Source organism: Macrosteles quadrilineatus, unplaced genomic scaffold, assembly GCF_028750875.1.
Source record: "Macrosteles quadrilineatus isolate MER2022 unplaced genomic scaffold, UCM_ALF_1.0 Scaffold_9__3_contigs__length_116548681, whole genome shotgun sequence".
Lineage (NCBI taxonomy): Eukaryota > Metazoa > Arthropoda > Insecta > Hemiptera > Cicadellidae > Macrosteles > Macrosteles quadrilineatus.
Window position 1 is genome coordinate 17134438 of NW_026542602.1, and position 21816 is coordinate 17156253.

General features: G+C 34.7%; 1 protein-coding gene across 1 annotated transcript in view; it reads left to right on the forward strand.

The window, feature by feature from the left end:
• Window positions 1-2432: 2432 nt before the first annotated feature.
• Window positions 2433-21816, forward strand: part of LOC129004034 (neuroendocrine convertase 1-like) — a 53534-nt gene continuing 34150 nt past the window's right edge. The window contains exon 1 of the mRNA XM_054432407.1: window positions 2433-2450. The gene's annotated coding sequence lies outside the window, so the exon portion shown is untranslated. The remainder of the gene's footprint in view (window positions 2451-21816) is intronic.

The window sequence follows — 21816 nt, forward strand, 5'->3', positions numbered from 1 at the left end:
TCACTCGAGAAGTAACGAAGTTATATACATCACGCTTGGGATAGGGAAGTTTAACATGGCGGGTTAGGTAAAATATCTTTACCTAGCCCGCCATGTTAAACTTCCCTATCCCAAGCGTGATGCAGACAACTTCTTTACTTCACGAGTGATGTAAAGTTGAAAAAACTCACTCGGTGAGGCAATGAAACCCATTTAAATAATATTGAGTGATTAACTTAAAAAGATATACCTCTATGGAGCCAACAACATTCAACGCTAGAAATCAGCTGTGCGCTTGAATTTTATTGTTATGTTTTGAAGAATTTTCCTAACCTAGCTTTTGTTTGTAAATGAACGTTACTTTTAGAAGATGAGTGAAATGGATAATGAAAAATATTGTTCGTAACCTCCTGTATATTGTCGGGTCAGGTAAAATCATGTACGTTACACGTTACGCAAGAGCGTGTTTACATCACTTCGGTAAATTATGCAACTCGCTTCCGCTCGTTGCACAACATTCACCTGCGTGATGTAAAAGCGCTCTTACTACACTTGTAAGGTAAATAGCTATTACACAACTATGTGGTAGGATTATTAAATCTACAACCTTATTCTAAATCTATTTCAATGATGAAACTGATTTATCTTCGTATTGCGAAGCACGGCTTGAGAAGCTAGTAAAGTTCATGAGTCCATGTCAACAGCGACAATCAATAAATATACATTTAAATAATATCAAAAATTGCACAAATAACTTGCGGCAGGGCGGTTGTTAGGTCGAGTCACGGCGGACACCGGAGGGGCGACGAAGCAGAGCGGAGAGGTGGCCAGGATCAAAACGCCGTCAGGATGGAAGATGCCTCTCCGCTGATGCTCAAGAGGCTGTTTGGATCACTTAAATTTTGAATAGTTTATTTTTTGATATACCCAAATCCCCAGATAGGAGATTATAGGCCTAATTATTGATTTGTAGAAAAAACTGAATAAGCCGGTTTTAGAGACGACTTTCTATTGATTAAATGGAAAGGTTTTGCAATGTATTTATTTATTTCCTCTATTCAGAAAACTTAGATTAGTTGAAGAAATTTGTTTGAAAAATAAAATTGTGTATTTAAGAAACTGTATAACATGTATAATGAAATGTGACGTTTTCCTAATGACATTTATGTAAATTGTTCACCACTGAAAAACACTTTTTTTTAATACACAATAAAAATGGATTAACTATTTTTTCTAGTGTGTAGTAGGCTAACAAAAAATACAAAAATACGATACGGCCAAGAAGTTGTCACGTACAGGCTACAGCGAATAAAAACTGGTTTTCACGTTCTTTAGACCATATTTCAAAGTGGTATAACAAAGAAACTATGCAACATATTGCACTGCTCATGGTCTAATTTTGAAGATAATGATCTAATATAAATATTTAGATAGATTTATCATGGTAGCATTAGTGGCATATATATTATATACTTTAAAGTACATGACAATTCACAATTTTGACTTTCAAAACATGCAGTTATATTAGTTATATGTAATATTAAATATAATAGGTAAAAACTTTGTTGCATAATCATGAATTCTCAAGAAATTTTTATTTTCATATTATTTAAATACCCCCGCCGCAGCAAACCTGCAGACTAAGCGAATTTCCATTTGCCTGATTGGATTTACACTAAAATGTCTCCTTAAAAATATCACATTTATTCCGTATTTAAATAGAATCAGTTTAACACATACTTAGGTTTGCTGCAACAGGGAGGGTAAAAGTGTGTTTATGTAAAATGTTAATAGTTAGTAAGAAATAAAAACATTTTCCAAATTTGGGCAAAAAATGTTAATAAACAAGCAAACTACAACAGTTTACTTATTCTCCATAAGAATAACATGGGAATTTTAAATTTAAAATTTTTTGAAATTTTCTCCGTAACCATTAGGTGGATTATAACGCTTCAATATACTAAATTATTTGTTTTTTTAAGCTCTACAAAATAGTTTGGAAAGAAATTGCAAAATTTTATGTTTTTTGAGTCAAAAGTGGGAAAAATCCATTTTTACCCCATAAAACCCCCCATAAACCCCCGTTTTTCCCATGGTCCGATCATGCTGGTTATATATATATGTGTGTGAATTTGAATGGATGGTGTTTTTGGCCTCTAGGGACCTCAAAACGAAAAAAAAATCGGTCCCGGGCCCAGGTCTTACCATGAGTACTACGGTAATAGCTTATTCCCTATATGGGAAATTCACTAAAAGTAAAACGACTGTTTCTTTTCTCCAAAGTAGTCTATTGGTTTTCACTTCCATGAAGTCCTATTCTGCTGATGGCGCGGCCCGGTGACGAGACGTGCGCAAGTTGTTAGTGTTTGCGCACGTCTCAACACATCCAAGATTGACAGACATGTTTGGACATGCTGCTATATATTGCAGAACACCTGTTAATACCGCCTCATATCTCCTCAAAATACAAGGTAAGTTTGATAGGCAATATTACGTTCAATAGGATTCACATTTCTACTAAGACTACCGATGTACTACTAATGATTACATTTGCGGTTGGATAAGTTATAAAAGCATATCGTTTACATTATTTCATAGCGTGAATTATCACAAATTAATTGTCAAACTAATGAACAGATTTAATACAATACAAACATGTTAAGTATTTTGTTCCTGGAACTCCTCCACAAGGCTTTATCGATTTTGTTGATTTTTGGATCATTATTTGGACCTCATTGTGGTGCAGTTTCTTCAGATAGTTTCCTTCGGGAATTTGGGCAAACGGAGGACGCAGAATACCATAGCCCTAAAATGTTACTTTTACCATTTACTCTGAGATTAATATTGGAATGGTAATGACAGAACAGTTTATTTAGAATAGATAGTGAAAATGGTTAAGGATGTGAAAATGTTTATTATTACATGGATTATACTATTATATGGATCGGTGCGAGACATCGTTGTTTAGGAGTTTGAAATGAAAAATATGATGTGGCTCCTGACCTAGGATTATGCTAAATGCCTAATCCTAAATGAGTAATTACTCATTAAATAAGTAAATAAAGGAGTCATTCCGTAAGAAAATAGCTAAAACATAATTTGATCCACCACCTAAATACATTCATAAACAGGTTATATAGGAAATATGATGAAAATATAAATACGGACGACCTATTGTGGTGTGAAATAGGTTTAGTTATGTAGTTTCTAAGATTTTTTATTGTTCCAATTCAGAGGATTCAGATTGTGTATTCAACTGGTATCACATTAGTTATAAATGGCAAACGTGCTTTGCAAATGCGATGTATTTGACCACAGAGAAGAAAAGTAGTACTTATATTTTCTATTATTTAACAATCAAAATACAGTATATTTTATCATTAGTTACTCAATTATTTAACAGTTAATTTCTGTATTTGACATTTAGCAGGCTATAACTTCCAACGAATTGTATTTGATAATTTTATAGTTAAAAAGCGAAAGGTAATGGTGGATTTAATAGGAACAAAATAATGTAGCCTATATAGTTCGTAGGAAGTTTGTCTATTAGAATACAATACTATGATCTGAAAATCCACTTTTCCTATTAGAAAAACAGAAAAATACTAGAGGATTATGGTCAAGCACGATTTAAACAGGAAATATTGTACACAAACTTACTTACTTGTTTTTGTTTTTATCCTTAACCGACACTGTCGGATTGATTGCTTCACACCTCTTACGAGTTGTCAATGAAACATATATGTACACGATTTACACGTTTTTACATTTTAATGTAGCAAGGTGGATGTATTTTGTATTAAGATTGGAAAATCGGCTGCTCACTAAGTTCCACTAGGTTCCACTAAAACACTAGGTGATTTGAGAATACCACTCAATCGACAGCGTGTCAACTCAAAAATAAACTTACGATACTCTCTATCCTACCCCTTATCATTACATTAAGTATTAAACCTATGATAACTATTTCTGACCATGTTTCAGAATAAATTCCCCATTACTTTCTGTTATACAAATTCCCTCCCGTCGCTGCAGCATGCTTCGTGGTGACCCCGGTTTTCGCATTGACCATAGACTACTGACCCGGATGTCAACTCAGGTTCTGTCAGACACTTGCTTAGCAGAGGTAAATGGTTTACCATTAATTGGGAAAGGGAATTAGCAAATGTGTTCCTCCAACCTCCTACTGCCCTACCACTTGCTGCTTACAAGTGATTTGAGGTTGCTAGGCAACCGACGACTTGGACTGGGCATTCGGTAGAAGTAGTCCTTCGATTGTATCGATTCTGAGGAGGGTCAACTATCGATATGCATACAGACAGTCGCCCCATGTTACGAGGATGGCAAAGAGAAACAGGGTTCTCTCAAACTATTAAGCCCATCGTTATTGTTTCCTTCTTAGATGGAGCACCTCAACCTCCAAAGTACCGCCTTCTAGCACTCCGACCGATATCCAAAAGACATGCATTCGACACGATTTTTGCTGATTTATACTTGTATATTTTGTGAATTTCAGTACAACATTTAGCTTTTGCACTTCACTTGTGAAGTAAAGAAGTTATTTACATCACGCTTGGGATAGGGAAGTTTAACATGGTGGGTTGGGTAAAATATTAGCAAGACAAGTAAATAATATGTTGACAAAGTGGGTTTTAGCGAATTTCTCATATAGGAAATAAGCTACAGTAAGTTTACTGTATTTACAGTAATTTAAAATGTCAGTCAAATGGCTTATCGGTCAAAATGTGTTAGCCATCTAGTCGAAAATGTTTAATCCAAGTAAGTCTAGCTCCTGTTTAATTAGCTCAGTTTATATGTAACAACATGTTTTGCAAAACGATAATGAATATTAACCTATGCAATTTGCTGCACATCACTTACAAACTCCTTGTATGCTGACTGTTATGTGACGCTATTATTGCGGGGAAGCCTTGCATTATTCTTTTATTATTTTATATATTTTTAAAGGGGGTTGAAAAATGAAATACTTAGTGCACAAGAATATTCATCTAACTAAAATTTTAATCCCGTTGTGGACAATCCAAATAACGATTGTCAAAAATAACCGATAGTGTTGTAGTCGATGCGATATTCGATACGATAACTTTAGAGCATTGTTGGGCAAGTCCTCGTCAGAGGGGTATCGTCCACCAACTGCTAAACTCCTGGTGAGCATTTTTGTTGTATAGTTGACATCGAAAATAAATTTGTATTTTTACAATATTAAACCCCAAAATAAAATACAATATTTATAGTATTTTTAAATTTCGTGTTTATTAACATCAAATATGTACTGTTAACCGAAACTAACAGTTTTACTTAATAATCGGTAAAATAATGTACTTTAACTCCTGTTGACAATAATAAACAAGTTTTATAACACATTACTTTACTTTCGAGCGTTTAATTTGATGGAAACCAAAGAAATTCACTACATTGAAATTCAAGAATAAAATGCTGTTAAAATGCATTATAAATCAAAGTATAGAGGTTAAGCTATGTAATATTTTTAAATTCTAAAGTAAAAAATAAACGGATAAAAAGTTATTTGTAACCAAGCTAGTCTGTTGTACACATAGAGCACATATTGTATAAATAGTTTTGTAGTATGGATATTATGTGCTCGATAGTTGTACACTATTAACATTATGAATAATTCTAAATCGAGAATGTAATGGCACTATTTCTGGATTTAAAAAAACCTTCGATATGGTATGTCATAAAAAACTTTTAGCAAAATTAAACAATATAGGAATAAGAGGAATTGCACTACAATGGTTTGAATCTTACCTTAGTAACAGGCAACAATCAGTCTAAATTCCATTTATTGATAATAACAATTCTATAAAATATTATAGTTGAAACTTGAAACAAAATCAGGTGTCCCACAAGGTTCTGTACTAGGTATAATTTTATTCATAATATACATAAATGATGTGACATATTCAAGAAAATTATCTGAAGTAATATTATTTGCTGATGACACGACCTTATTGACATCCAGCCAATATAGAGAAGAATTGGAAATTAAATGTCATGAAGAAGCAAATGAACTAGCACAATGCTTCATGGAAAACCATTTAGAAATTAATGTAAATAAAAGAAAATTTATGGAATTTTCAATCAGAGATAAAATTGAAAAAGATTTCAACTTCAATATTTTAATTGATGAACAACATATAGAAGAAGTAAAAAAAATCAAATTCCTAGGACTTAGTATAGACCAAAATTTCAACTCAAATATTGAACACTTATGTAAAGAACTTTCCCAAATTATTTTTATACTAAGAAGATTGTCTATGTTCTGTAGTGAAGACGCGTTACTCACTGTATATCATTCGTTAATTATTTCCAATATTAGATATGCAATACCTATATGGGGCTCAACTTCATCAAAAACTAAACAAATATTTAAATTGCAAAAGTCTGCATTAAGAATTATTTCAAATTAAAACCACGCCAAACCTGTAAAAAATATTTAAAAATTACCAATTTATGACCTTTTCCTCAATTTATATTTTTGAAACATTACTGTTTTTAAAGAACAATTTTAAGAAATTCTGGAAAAATAATGAATTATGTTTGAAGAATTATGATTTGACAAAATTACAAACATTTTCTTCTACTTTCCACCAAACAAAGTTTTATTAAAACCATGTTTATTACAACGGAAGAAAATTATTTCAAACTACCAACTAATATTCAAAACTTAAAATTAAAAGAATACAAAAGGAAATTAAAATAAATCCTTACTGAAAATCCAATATACTCTATTGAAGACTTCAATAAAAAATGCATCACAATTTAAAGAGTTTTATTTAATACCATACCTAATTGTACTGTCGGTACAATCCATTTTGTCAAGACAATAAAGTATTTATTTATTTATTAGCCTAATATGTTAAATCTATTTTGTATGGCCTGTTAATACAACCTAACCCCATGGTGGAAGGAACCCCTTTGAACTGTAATCAGATGTTGTTGCTAATCGTAATCATAAAACTTGAACCTCTTTGGAGCAGAACTTGTACTTCTTAACCTCTGTTCTTTGAACCAAAAGTCAAATTAAAGTATTTACAGCTGACTCCAATTGATATATCTATCTATATATTTAATACGCGACATGAAACTTTGTGAACAATAAGGCTTTTTTGTTTTAAGATTTAACCCCAAATATTATATACCAAAATGTTCGTCTAGGTGTGTAGATGTGCAAACTGGCTTTAGATTTTCGAAATATGTCTTTTTAAGGGCGTGGGCTGCCCTTAAAGTTCCTTCCATAACGATAACATTGTGATTGATTTGAATGTTATTATATTCTAAAACAGATGACAATACATTAGTTTAAACAAAAATTAAATCCCAGCTGTTTTGTTTGGTTTTGAAATGTAAACAGTTTGCATGTTTTTAAAAATAATTAGAAACTCGGGGACGACGGGAGAAAAGTTTTACATTATATTTTCGTTAAAACATGTCAAGGACCCGACGACAAAGAAATATTGCCGGTCGGACACGGTGAGTCAACATAGGGCAAGCAATGCAAAACGTAAGGAGCCCAGACGAGGAGCTGGAACAGTTATTGGCAACGTGTACTTACAAAATTACACTGATAAATACAAGAATTCAGCAGCATTCACTTGGCGAGATGGCATTAAAATGTCAGAAATGTGGTGCGCTACATTTTAAAGAAGAACAAAGAGGACGAGGTGAAGGATTTTATTCTGCTGCCATAAAGGAAAAGTGAATCTACCACTATCCAAGAAATCTATTAATCCAGAGCATACGTAATGGAGCAAATCATTTGAGCAGAAACTACAAAGATAACATTAGATCGTACAACTCTGCGCTCATAATGGTCAGCACTCGAGCTAAAATTGAAGGACATAACGATGGAGTGGAGGGCCTTTCATGTATAAGGTGCACAATTTATCACTCAATTGGCACCTTTCAACCGTCAGAAGGGGTGCATCCCACATATGCCCAAATTTATATCTACGGACATCAAAACCGCTGTTCAAGGAAGAATGCTAAACAAAGCTAATGGTTCTTGCAGCACTGAACTCATGCACATTTTGACTAAACATTTGGTTGATTTTAATCCATACGCGCAAGTTTTTAGCATGATTAGTTCCGTCCTGCAAAATACTCCTAATGGACAGCAAAAGAACTTAGAATGCATATAGCCAACGATCGAACTCAAGACCAACGTCAATACAACGACGTAACTTCTATCGACGTTACTATAATATCCTAATTTATTATTTGTGCGAATTCACACGGGTTCACCTAGTTATTTAAATTCTTCCAAAATGTAAGCATTAAAACTCTGGAAGCCCATGGGGCGTAGCCCAAGGTAAATATGAAAATTAAATGATTTAATATTGAATTGTCATCCAGTTGTGAGCTATGTTTCAAGTTTCAAGTCTCTCTTTCAAGGCTCATCGGGAAGTTGGTTTAAAATCAATTGCAAAATTTGAAATATGAAAATTAAATGATTTAATATTGAATTGTCATCCAGTTGTGAGCTATGTTTCAAGTTTCAAGTCATTTTCAAGGCTCATCGGGAAGTTGGTTTAAAATCAATTGCAAAATTTGTACCAAATCAATTGCAAAATTTGTACCGAACAGACAAGAAATCGAGCTAATAAAAACGTTTTAAAATACGTAAAAAATATATGTGTATGAATTTCCCAACATCCGATAGTTTGAAAGATATTTGTTACTCAAAATCGAGAGTTATTACAGATAGTGAAAGATTTTTAAATTACTAGTGGCTTGTAGGGACAAAAGTCCCTAAAAAGCTCAATAATGTAAAACAAATTATTATATTATCAAAACAAACTCAGAAATATAAGGTGTCAGAATAGATATCACTGTACACTCTATCTTTTGTTTAAAAAGCTGTTTTTTGTTTGTCTTTGTTTGCTTTTGTTGATGTTATTTTCAATAAATAATTTGAATCACTCCATAGGTTTAACTCTGCCAAAGGCAGCAAACATATAGATTTATTTGTGAATAAATACTAGTTGAGCGAAGCTCTTTGAGATCGGACCTTATGCAAACTATGTAATCAATTAACTCAATAACGGCTGAACATATTGAATCCAAACTTACCAGGGGTATTTCGACAAATATTTTTGATGTTTCGAAACAAACAAATTTCAATTTGATGATACCTGTACAATTTAAGACGGACATAAAATTTGCAATGTTTAACATGAGTCTTATGAGTTGCCATGATGGTTACGAGATAACAACGTAGATGTAAACAAAGAATCGTAGCGTATGCGACTCGACATTCTGTACCCACGGGCACCTCAGCTTGCACATGCACATATGGCCTATTTACAAAAGACAGTACAAAAGAAAAGGAGTCCGATGAATACCATTAAGCGTTGATTAACAATACACCGATTCGCATAATTTCTGGCGGCCTTACTGAACTATTCCAAGTAGATTATTTCTTTTAATTGTTGTTATTAGTTTTGTGGTAAATATTAGTCCGGAGTGTGGTAACTGTTTATGACGATTAGATTAAGGTATCTGTTATCCTAAAATGCTATGGGAAGGGAGGGAAACAGGTCCGCGACGTAGGAAGTGGTGAAGGAAGTAGTAAAGGCGATTAGTTCGCAATGTGGGAACTATTAATGACGATTAGATTAAGGTATCTGTTATCCTAAAATGTTATGGGAAGGGAGGAAAACAGGTCCGCGCCGTAGGAAGTGGTGAAGGAAGTAGTAAAGGCGAGTAGTCCGGAGTGTGGGAATTATTAATGACGATTAGATTGAGGTATCTGTTATCCTAAAATGCTATGGGAAGGGAGGGAAACAGATCTGCGACGTAGGAAGTCGTAAAGGAAGCAGTAAAGGTGAGCGGTCCGAAATGTGGGAACCGTTTATGACGATTAGATTAAGGTATCTAAAATCTTAAAATGCTATGGGAAGGGAGGGAAACAGGTCCGCGACGTAGGAAGTGGTGAAGGAAGTAGTAGAGGTGAGTAGTTCGGAGTGTGGGAACTGTTTATGACGATTAGATTAAGGTATCTATAATTTCTAAAATGCTATGGGGAGGGAGGGAAACATGGTCCGCGACGAAGGAAGTGGTGAAGGAAGTAGTAAAGGTGAGTAGTCAGGAGTGTGGGAACCGTTAATGAAGATTAGATTAAGGTATCTACAATTCTAAAATGCTATGGGAAGGGAGGGAAACAGGTCCGTGACGTAGGAAGTCGTGATGGAAGCAGTGAAGGTGAGCGGTCCGGAGTGTGGGAACTGTTTATGACGATTGGATTAAGGTATCCACAATCTTAAAATGCTATGGGAAGGGAGGGAAATAGGTCCGCGGCGTAGGAAGTGGCGAAGGAAGTAGTAAAGGCGAGTAGTCCGGAGTGTGGGAACTGTTAACGACGATTAGATTAAGGTATCTGCAATCTTAAAATGCAATGGGAAGGGAGGGAAACAGGTCCCCGGCGTAGGAAGGGGCGAAGGAAGTAGTAAAGGCGAGTAGTCCGGAGTGTGGGAACTGTTAACGACGATTAGATTAAGGTATCTGCAATCTTAAAATGCAATGGGAAGGGAGGGAAACAGGTCCACGACGTAGAAAGAGGTGAAGGAAGTAGTAAAGGCGAGAACTGTGGAGTCTGGGAACTGGAAACCAATTGTAACAGTTCGATTTCTGTATCTGAAATTGAAATACTGAAATGCTATGAGATGGGATGGAAAGATGTCCAAGACATAGGAAATGGTTAAAGAATTAGTAAATGCTAGCAGTGCGGAGTGTGGGAAATGTTGTTGGCAATTAGATTAATGTATTTAAAATACTAAAATGCAATGGAAAGAGATGACAACATGTTCACGACGTAGGAAGTAGTAAAGTTTAGCATCGCAGAGTGTGGGAACCGTTTGTGGCAGTTAGATTAATGTATCTGTAATACTTAAATGCTATGAGAAGGGAAGGAAACAATGACGTAGGAAATCGTGAAGGAAGTAGTAAAGGCTGGCATCGCAGAGTGGGGCTCTGTCTCCAGGTACTTAGTTTATAAACAGTAAAAGAGAGTATTCAAATTGAAAACTATAGAAACTGTATTTCCAAAGCAGGAATTCAGTATTTTTCAAATATTATTAACGGTAGCCTATCCTAAATAAATACAGTGATTTGCTGGGCTTGCACACTAAAGTCCAGTTGCGACTACAATAAATAAATAATTACCTAGGATTTTATAGAAGTCCACTTTTAACTAAGGCGTGTAAATAATTGGTAGGCTTGTACAGTTACGATTACGATGCGTAGGCCTAAGACTGCTAAGCCTATACAGAAGTTCAGTTATAGCTATTTATTATAATTAAATATTTAACTAAACTTGTTAACTTGTGTTGTCCAATTTATAACTTATAAGTGTGGAAATAATTTTCTCTGTGCAGATATACAGACACAGTTACAATTACACATGCCAATGTTGTAAATATATGTTCAGTAATTTATGTATGTTTGTTTAAATGTATATATTTTTTATTTGAAAGTCTGACGCCATCAATCCCTTTTGGGTAAAAGATGAAGATAATAAGTTAATCTATATAAATAAAATTAGAGTTTTGTCTGTACATTGCTTAGAATAATGAACTTTTTGGTTATTTTTACATTTCATAGGTCAGAGAAACCGAATCAAACCTTATCTCAATTTCTGTCTGTCTGTCTGTCTGTCTGTCTGTCTGTCTATCTGTCATTCTCTTGGTAACGCTAAAATACGCACTTTATTACAACTACTCCTCAATAACTATAGCACTGTCCCGCCTGAAACTTATTTTCCAAATACTATACATATATGAGATGGTTTTAGACGTATTTCATCGAATATGAGACAGTTAGATATTTAACAGTAAACCCTTGAAAATCAAGTTTTTGTCGATTTTTGACGTGGAATTTCTGGAAGCCCATGTTAACCTTATGAGAAATGAAATTATTGAATCTTAACAGCTGTTTCAATTAAACAAGTTGGTTCTGTTCTGTGATGTTCAATAGCATTAAAGTTACAAGGATTACCAACAGGGTGCAGCACTAGCACTATTATTTCTTTTACATTTATGACAACAGCTAATTTGCAACCTGGAGGCGAGTGAGCGTAGCGAACGAGCTAACCTGAAGGCAAGTGAGCGTAGCGAACGAGCTAACCTGAAGGAAAGTGAGCGCAGCGAACGAGCTCCAACATACAGGTGAGTGAGCGTAGCGAACGAACTTCAACCAGGACGTGATTGAGCCATGCAAACGAGATCAGATAGTAAAAATAAAAGTAAGCCTACCGTTATAGGATCGACCGGCAGACACAGAGGTAATTTAACCTTTTATTGATTGTCATACCGATCCGGAACAACAAAAAACAACATAAAATGAAGCTATGTATAATAGTTTGGCCAGCATATCTTAAAATATGCAAACCAACTGCTGTTCGTTATATAAGAAGGTTTCAACTGAATATTATAAGATCCCCGTGCGTAGAACGGGTACACAGCTAGTAATTACAAAAAGTAGAGCCTAGACTGCTTCAAGAAAAAAAGTAAAAAAGTAAAACTTTTACTCCATGCATCTTGAGACTGCTTGGCCTGTACGGGAGTCCAGTTATAAAATAAGCGTGATATATAATTCCTATTTTTTTCCGTAATACTATAAGATGAATTATTACAGCTAACAGAACAGCATGTTGGCATTTTTATGTCAGGTTGAAAATTTTGTACAACCCAATAAATAGGCTTTACATCAACACAGTGCAGGTTCTCAAATTAAATTGCCATAGCCTAATATAAAAACGTCTTTTATATTTGATTTTAATAATTTTGTTGTACAGTAGTTTATTATGCATATACAGTATTTTACTTAATCATGCTGTAATTTAGCATGAGGAATAAATATATTCTTGTTTAATTCATCAATTCTCTATCCAGTGCTGTCTTTAAAATCTATAGGCCTATTTTGGCAACGGGGCGGAGCTAGCGCAAACGTCACCAATTCAATGCCACTAGCGTCTCGGCAACCACAATCTTTTTCAGGGTATCATCAGCTCGTGAAATTAGCCACGCCTTATTTCCTGTGGTGACCATTGACTATGGTATTGCTAAATATAGTCACCTTCTTCTGTCATTCTGTTCGCTGATCAAAGTTTACTAATTGGTTAAATGTTTTAGTTGGAGAAAATGAGAAGGAAGCCTATAGGCCTATTAGATAAATGGGAGCTAAACAAACATTAGGATATTAACAAAATAATACTTATCTTTTTGCTATTACAAACACACAGTTTTACTATTACTCATTTATACAAGTAAAAATCAATGACCTAATAGAAACAGCTGACTGGATTCATATTTCCTGCAACTCTTCCAACCAACCACGAGAATTCAATTGGTTTGTTGCTATGGTGACGTCATCATGTATTCAATTTGAATCATGAAAACAAATTAAAGTTATTTTTTTATAACAAGGCTTGCTTACTCCGCTCAATTGGCGGACCTGAGGCCGCATGCCTAGTTTATTGAGGTAGCTTTGGTCTTTTGGTTGGTTTAAGGTGATAAAAAAGGCTTCCCTGATTGTAATTTGGACATTGTCTTCGTCAAATATGAAAAGGCTAATAAAAGTGTGTTGAGGCAAGCTTAGTTCTTGGTTAAAATCGCTAAATTAGCATCCCTACCCAGTTACTATTTCTAATTTTATACTCCTTTTGGGTTTAACAAAATGAGTGTAAAATAAAGGCACCCCATTGACCAAACTTAACCCTAAATTTGTTTCTGATCAACATTAAAAAACTACAATTAGTGTAAGTTTATGTGGTTGTATTCCTCTTAAAGGTGCGATTGACTTTAAATATTATATCAAAATATGCCTATTCATCGGCTGATTCCTAACTCTTTTGCGACTGGTTAGGCTTCCATTACCCAGTTATCGAAACCAATCACGAAATTAATTTTCATCAGCATTGACATGCATATTTTTGGGTTGTTTAAGAAACGTAAAGAAACGGAAACTGCCTCTAGGCCTTACTGCTACATGTGGATTCTCCCTTTACTATTATATTCCATACATGCTAGGCTATATTATTTTAACCTTTTTTTAGAGCAACAGACAGAACCCTGTTTAAAATCTCCAAACATCGTTTTTCCGCCCGTTGGAACTTGTTATAGTACTTACTTATTAAAAAATATTTTTCCGTACGAACCTATTCCATCTTTATTCCCAGGTTATTTTCTAAGAGTAGCCGCTGATGCCATTCCACTTCATACAATGTATTGATTAACACTACAATAAATGTCATATTTAAAATGTTAGTAAATTATCAGAAAATGTGTTTTTAGAATTTATAAAAAAGCAGACGTTTCCAATTAATTTTGAATAATTGATTATTAGACAATGTAGTTATTTCATGTTAAACGTTAAAAATACACAAATTTGAAGTTTCACAGTAAAATAATTTATTTCATCATTTTAAAATACTAAAATGCAATGGAAAGAGATGACAACATGTTCACGACGTAGGAAGTAGTAAAGTTTAGCATCGCAGAGTGTGGGAACCGTTTGTGGCAGTTAGATTAATGTATCTGTAATACTTAAATGCTATGAGAAGGGAAGGAAACAATGACGTAGGAAATCGTGAAGGAAGTAGTAAAGGCTGGCATCGCAGAGTGGGGCTCTGTCTCCAGGTACTTAGTTTATAAACAGTAAAAGAGAGTATTCAAATTGAAAACTATAGAAACTGTATTTCCAAAGCAGGAATTCAGTATTTTTCAAATATTATTAACGGTAGCCTATCCTAAATAAATACAGTGATTTGCTGGGCTTGCACACTAAAGTCCAGTTGCGACTACAATAAATAAATAATTACCTAGGATTTTATAGAAGTCCACTTTTAACTAAGGCGTGTAAATAATTGGTAGGCTTGTACAGTTACGATTACGATGCGTAGGCCTAAGACTGCTAAGCCTATACAGAAGTTCAGTTATAGCTATTTATTATAATTAAATATTTAACTAAACTTGTTAACTTGTGTTGTCCAATTTATAACTTATAAGTGTGGAAATAATTTTCTCTGTGCAGATATACAGACACAGTTACAATTACACATGCCAATGTTGTAAATATATGTTCAGTAATTTATGTATGTTTGTTTAAATGTATATATTTTTTATTTGAAAGTCTGACGCCATCAATCCCTTTTGGGTAAAAGATGAAGATAATAAGTTAATAATTACAAAAAGTAGAGCCTAGACTGCTTCAAGAAAAAAAGTAAAAAAGTAAAACTTTTACTCCATGCATCTTGAGACTGCTTGGCCTGTACGGGAGTCCAGTTATAAAATAAGCGTGATATATAATTCCTATTTTTTTCCGTAATACTATAAGATGAATTATTACAGCTAACAGAACAGCATGTTGGCATTTTTATGTCAGGTTGAAAATTTTGTACAACCCAATAAATATGCTTTACATCAACACAGTGCAGGTTCTCAAATTAAATTGCCATAGCCTAATATAAAAACGTCTTTTATATTTGATTTTAATAATTTTGTTGTACAGTAGTTTATTATGCATATACAGTATTTTACTTAATCATGCTGTAATTTAGCATGAGGAATAAATATATTCTTGTTTAATTCATCAATTCTCTATCCAGTGCTGTCTTTAAAATCTATAGGCCTATTTTGGCAACGGGGCGGAGCTAGCGCAAACGTCACCAATTCAATGCCACTAGCGTCTCGGCAACCACAATCTTTTTCAGGGTATCATCAGCTCGTGAAATTAGCCACGCCTTATTTCCTGTGGTGACCATTGACTATGGTATTGCTAAATATAGTCACCTTCTTCTGTCATTCTGTTCGCTGATCAAAGTTTACTAATTGGTTAAATGTTTTAGTTGGAGAAAATGAGAAGGAAGCCTATAGGCCTATTAGATAAATGGGAGCTAAACAAACATTAGGATATTAACAAAATAATACTTATCTTTTTGCTATTACAAACACACAGTTTTACTATTACTCATTTATACAAGTAAAAATCAATGACCTAATAGAAACAGCTGACTGGATTCATATTTCCTGCAACTCTTCCAACCAACCACGAGAATTCAATTGGTTTGTTGCTATGGTGACGTCATCATGTATTCAATTTGAATCATGAAAACAAATTAAAGTTATTTTTTTATAACAAGGCTTGCTTACTCCGCTCAATTGGCGGACCTGAGGCCGCATGCCTAGTTTATTGAGGTAGCTTTGGTCTTTTGGTTGGTTTAAGGTGATAAAAAAGGCTTCCCTGATTGTAATTTGGACATTGTCTTCGTCAAATATGAAAAGGCTAATAAAAGTGTGTTGAGGCAAGCTTAGTTCTTGGTTAAAATCGCTAAATTAGCATCCCTACCCAGTTACTATTTCTAATTTTATACTCCTTTTGGGTTTAACAAAATGAGTGTAAAATAAAGGCACCCCATTGACCAAACTTAACCCTAAATTTGTTTCTGATCAACATTAAAAAACTACAATTAGTGTAAGTTTATGTGGTTGTATTCCTCTTAAAGGTGCGATTGACTTTAAATATTATATCAAAATATGCCTATTCATCGGCTGATTCCTAACTCTTTTGCGACTGGTTAGGCTTCCATTACCCAGTTATCGAAACCAATCACGAAATTAATTTTCATCAGCATTGACATGCATATTTTTGGGTTGTTTAAGAAACGTAAAGAAACGGAAACTGCCTCTAGGCCTTACTGCTACATGTGGATTCTCCCTTTACTATTATATTCCATACATGCTAGGCTATATTATTTTAACCTTTTTTTAGAGCAACAGACAGAACCCTGTTTAAAATCTCCAAACATCGTTTTTCCGCCCGTTGGAACTTGTTATAGTACTTACTTATTAAAAAATATTTTTCCGTACGAACCTATTCCATCTTTATTCCCAGGTTATTTTCTAAGAGTAGCCGCTGATGCCATTCCACTTCATACAATGTATTGATTAACACTACAATAAATGTCATATTTAAAATGTTAGTAAATTATCAGAAAATGTGTTTTTAGAATTTATAAAAAAGCAGACGTTTCCAATTAATTTTGAATAATTGATTATTAGACAATGTAGTTATTTCATGTTAAACGTTAAAAATACACAAATTTGAAGTTTCACAGTAAAATAATTTATTTCATCATTCTTTCGTAACTAAAAAGTCTGAATTATTAGGTAACGTTATCCCCTGGTGTTACATTGCAGAATTGACTGGCAAATAAGGATTCCAAATGTTAATATTGCGTCCCGGCTTAGTGATAAATCACAATCAGCTGTATTGAAGTAAACATAAATCAACAGTAGATGGCTTCTAATGCTATTCTTATTGTGAACATTTTACGTTATATCTCATTTGTGTTAAAATGTTGGGAATTTTACTATTTTTCCCGCCGTCATGGGATCGATATCTTTAATTTGAGCCCTCTCCAGTTCAACCAGAACTCTTGGTTCACCAGATTACATTACCAAGCAAAAATAGGAAAATAATGATACGGTACAAAGGATATGTATGTAATGTCCACATCTTTACTTATGAAACTTGTTATAGATGTTAGTTCTGAGACAGACTGATAAGTTAAAATGATGTAGTTGTATTATATCTATAAACATTGTTTTAATTTATTTTATTTTATACTTTACTAAACCCCATGAAACGTGATCGCTCCACATAACTGGCTTTCACTACTATGAAAGCAATCATAATATTATAAGGAACACTATGGTACGTGTTTACAATTTTTTTGATTGACTGAGTCCACTGTATTCATTGGTCCAAGCCACCGTTTTTAATTTCCGGGATTATTGAGCGGAGCGAGCAAAGCTCTTTGAGATCGGACCTTATTCAAACCATGTAACTGAATTACTCAATAACGGTTGAACATATTGAAGCCAAACTTACCAGGGTTATTTCGACAAACCGCAAGCATTTTATCTATATAAATAAAATTAGAGTTTTGTCTGTACATTGCTCAGAATTATATATTTTTAGGTTATTTTTACGTCTTATACATTAAATAAGCAGAAACGAGTCTTATCTCAATTTCTGTCTGTCTGTCTGTCTGTCTTTCCCTGTAACACTCAAGATGGCATTTTACGCTATCTTCTCCTGGAAAACGAGAGTACCTATCAAGATCCAAGTCATTTTAATGTATTCACTGGATTGGCGAGATTGTCTTTAGCCATTAAAATATGGCCTCACTACTTTGTAAATAATATTACGAACGTTCAAAAATGTAGTTTTGTGCGATTTATGTCAAGTTTTCGTCCAATTTTTATTGCATAATCATCTATGAAATAACGAACAGCTGTTCGGATCAAGATTATTTTTCCTAGCTGTCACTGATATGTTTACAAATGTTGTTTACAAATACCGCAACCTTTTTCAATCACGTTTTGAATGTAAATCCCAAGTGATTAAAAACGTTTTTCTTACATAACGGATTTAATTAATCGAAAGTGAAATAATATAGTGTAATAGTGTAACCGTGTAAATGAAATTAAATAACTAGGCATCATCCAGTTCAGGAACCAGAGATTCTTTGTGTATAAATTGTTCTTGAGTTTTGATAACCAGAAAGAAGACCTTGAATCAGTGTTGTATACGGCTGGGAAACTTTAAATTTAATAATGATCGTCGCCAATGGCTTAGAAATATGGTTTCCACTCATTGACACGGCGCTTCAATGGCGGTTGTGTAAAGTGGTAAGTAAAAAATCACAACTGCAGTGGTTGATTATAACAATGTGTTATTTTCTGTTCCTACCATTGACTATATATATATATAGTCAATAGTACCTACCACGATTACTAGAAAAATACCGTACCTACTCACCGTGTGATGCAATCGCTGGACCATACAGCCATGCTCTTGGGTACGTACGCCTACCCAATTATTCATAAGGCCTACCATAGGCCTGCCATACACGTTCCGTCCCGGCCTCAAGGCCTGGCCTTGAGGAAAGAACTGCACAGTTTGGCCGGAGTCGTGACCTCCCCACACACGCTCAGTCCGGAACTGCACAGTTTGGAGTTTTTCAACTCTTTTAAACGCACTTCTTAAATTATTTATTTTTTTAACCACAGTGTCCTTTGTGGCTTTTGGGTCCGCCTTCTTCACAAAATCCAATAATTGTTGATAGGCTGCTTCCCTCATTTCCCTGTTATGGTACTCTTTACTTTTAATTTTCCAGATGCATTCGTGACCTCGGTATTTCTCAATGAATTCCAGTGTGAAGTCTCTTGACCAGGTAGACATGATTAATGTGGAGTACTAACGAAATCACTACACAACACTACAGCGCCAAAATCCAAAAACTATACCAACAAAACAACAAACAACACAGCTCCGATTATGTGTTCACCAGTAGTTGACTCACAATGAAGAAAGGATGCGAATGCGATACTGTAATGCTTAAAATTTATAGGGGGAGGGGGAAGCAGCACTGTCTTGGACTGCGGGATTCGCCATACACGTTCAAATCGGCCTCAAGGCCGGGCCTGGCCGGACGTGTTTCACATCCGGCCGTCCGGCCAACGATCTGCCTGAAGGAATCGACATACACGTTCAGTTTTTCCTTCAGTCCAGGACTGTACAGTCCGGGACTGAAGGAAAACCGGAACGTGTATGGTAGGCCTTACACGTTCCGGTTTTCCTTCAGTCCCGGACTGTACAGTCCTGGACTGAAGGAAAAACTGAACGTGTATGTCGATTCCTTCAGGCAGATCGTTAGCCGGACGGCCGGATGTGAAACACGTCCGGCCAGGCCCGGCCTTGAGGCCGATTTGAACGTGTATGGCGAATCCCGCAGTCCAAGACAGTGCTGCTTCCCCCCTCCCCCTATAAATTTTAAGCATTATCGCATTCGCATCCTTTTTTCATCGTCAGTCAACTACTGGTGAAAGCATAATCGGAGTTGTGTTGTTTGTTGTTTTGTTGGTATAGATTATGTTTTCGCATTTTGGCGTTGTAGTTTTGTGTAGTGATTTCGATAAGTACTTCACATTAATCATGTCTACCTGGTCAAGAGACTTGACACTCGAATTCATAGAGAAATACCGAGGTCACGAATGCATCTGGAAAATAAAAAAAACAAAGAATTCCACAACAGGGAAATGAGGGAAGCAGCCTATCAAGAATTATTGGATTTTGTGAAGAAGGCGGACCCAAAAGTCACGAAAGACACTGTGGTTAAAAAAATAATAAGAAGTGCGTTTAGAATAGAGTTGAAAAAAAAAAAATAAAATCGTCTCAAAACTCCAAACTGTGCAGTTCCGGACTGAGCGTGTGTGGAGAGGTCACGACTCCGGCCAAACTGTGCAGTTCCGGCCTCAAGGCCAGGCCTTGAGGCCGGGACGGAACGTGTATGGCAGGCCTAACAAACTGTTCGACGACGATCCTTGATACCGGTACTTTTCCCTAGAATACACGGCCTACCTACTTAAGAAATAAAATTACAAACGTCCAAAAACCCAACGTTGTGTGATTTTTGTCACATTTCCTTCTAATGTTATTAGATAGCCTTTACCAATCATTGTTTAGAGAATAGGTACGTAGGGCCTAATCTATTAAATAACAAAAAGTTGTTTGTATGAGGTTGTTTTTTTTTTAAACTGACACAGATAAGTTTACATTAAAAGTTGTTTACAAATAAAGCAATTATTGGGAAATAACTTTGATTGCCGTTTTAAAACGTTTTACGAGAAAATCAAAAACCAAGAGATCAATAACCTCGGGACTTGATTAACTCATATAATTGGTCGGCTGTACTATAGTTCTCAACTGTGAACGTTGGTTTTTGGTACCGGTTCTATTCCTTAGAACCGTTGGTACTGTTGGTAGTAGCAAGAATCATTTTTAAGTACCAACACATCACTGTACTTTACAAATTAGTTATCGTTGGTGTTGCACCTTATTTATTATTACAGGCGTATTCAATTTAATTGATGTCTTAACTGTACAATTTTTGTTTTTTCTTTCTTGATTCCAAAATGTTAGTTTATGCTAAGAAAACGATAACGCACTTTAGTAAAACATTTATTCAACTAACCATAATGAATTGTTTAAACGCTTTACGTTGTTTATGTATCAATAGTTAGTGGCCTATTTTGGTAATATTTACTATAAATTACCAATCGTCTATACCAGGGTGGCTGGACCACCCTGGACCAGTCGTCTTAATTTCATATAGTAAGCCGTCATTTCGGGTCATCATCGGTCCAAGCAAATATACATTGTTATGATGAAATTTGATGACATTAACAAAATATTTTAGATACTAATTTTACAAGTACTTTGTTATGCTTAATTAAGTTCTGTTTTTTTGTGTGTATGTCTGTTAGTAAAGCATTAATGTCCTTATTTCTCAGTGTTTCACGGAAAGGACAAAAGTACCTTTATAATGAAAATGTCAACACGAATAAAGTGTTAAATTGGGAGGTTGAAGTAGTACCTTAAATACTTTTAACCATTGTGGAAGGTAACTTTCAATTATAGGCCTACATTAGGGCTATGCCTCATAGATCTATAAAGCATTTTTTAGTTTAATCATTGGATTTAACATATGGACCAACACGACCCAGGTTACATTTAATTTCGAAGCATTTGTTTTGGCTTGAAACTGTCAGTTACTGTATTTGCGAAGGTTTATATACTGTATAATAGTTTTGCCAGCATATCTGAAAATATGCAAACCAAATTCTGTTCTTAATAAAAAGGTTTCAATAACTGACTACAATAAGATCCCCGTGCGTAGAACGGGCTCACAGCTAGTTATATATAAAACACAATTTGATAATGCCTGTATAA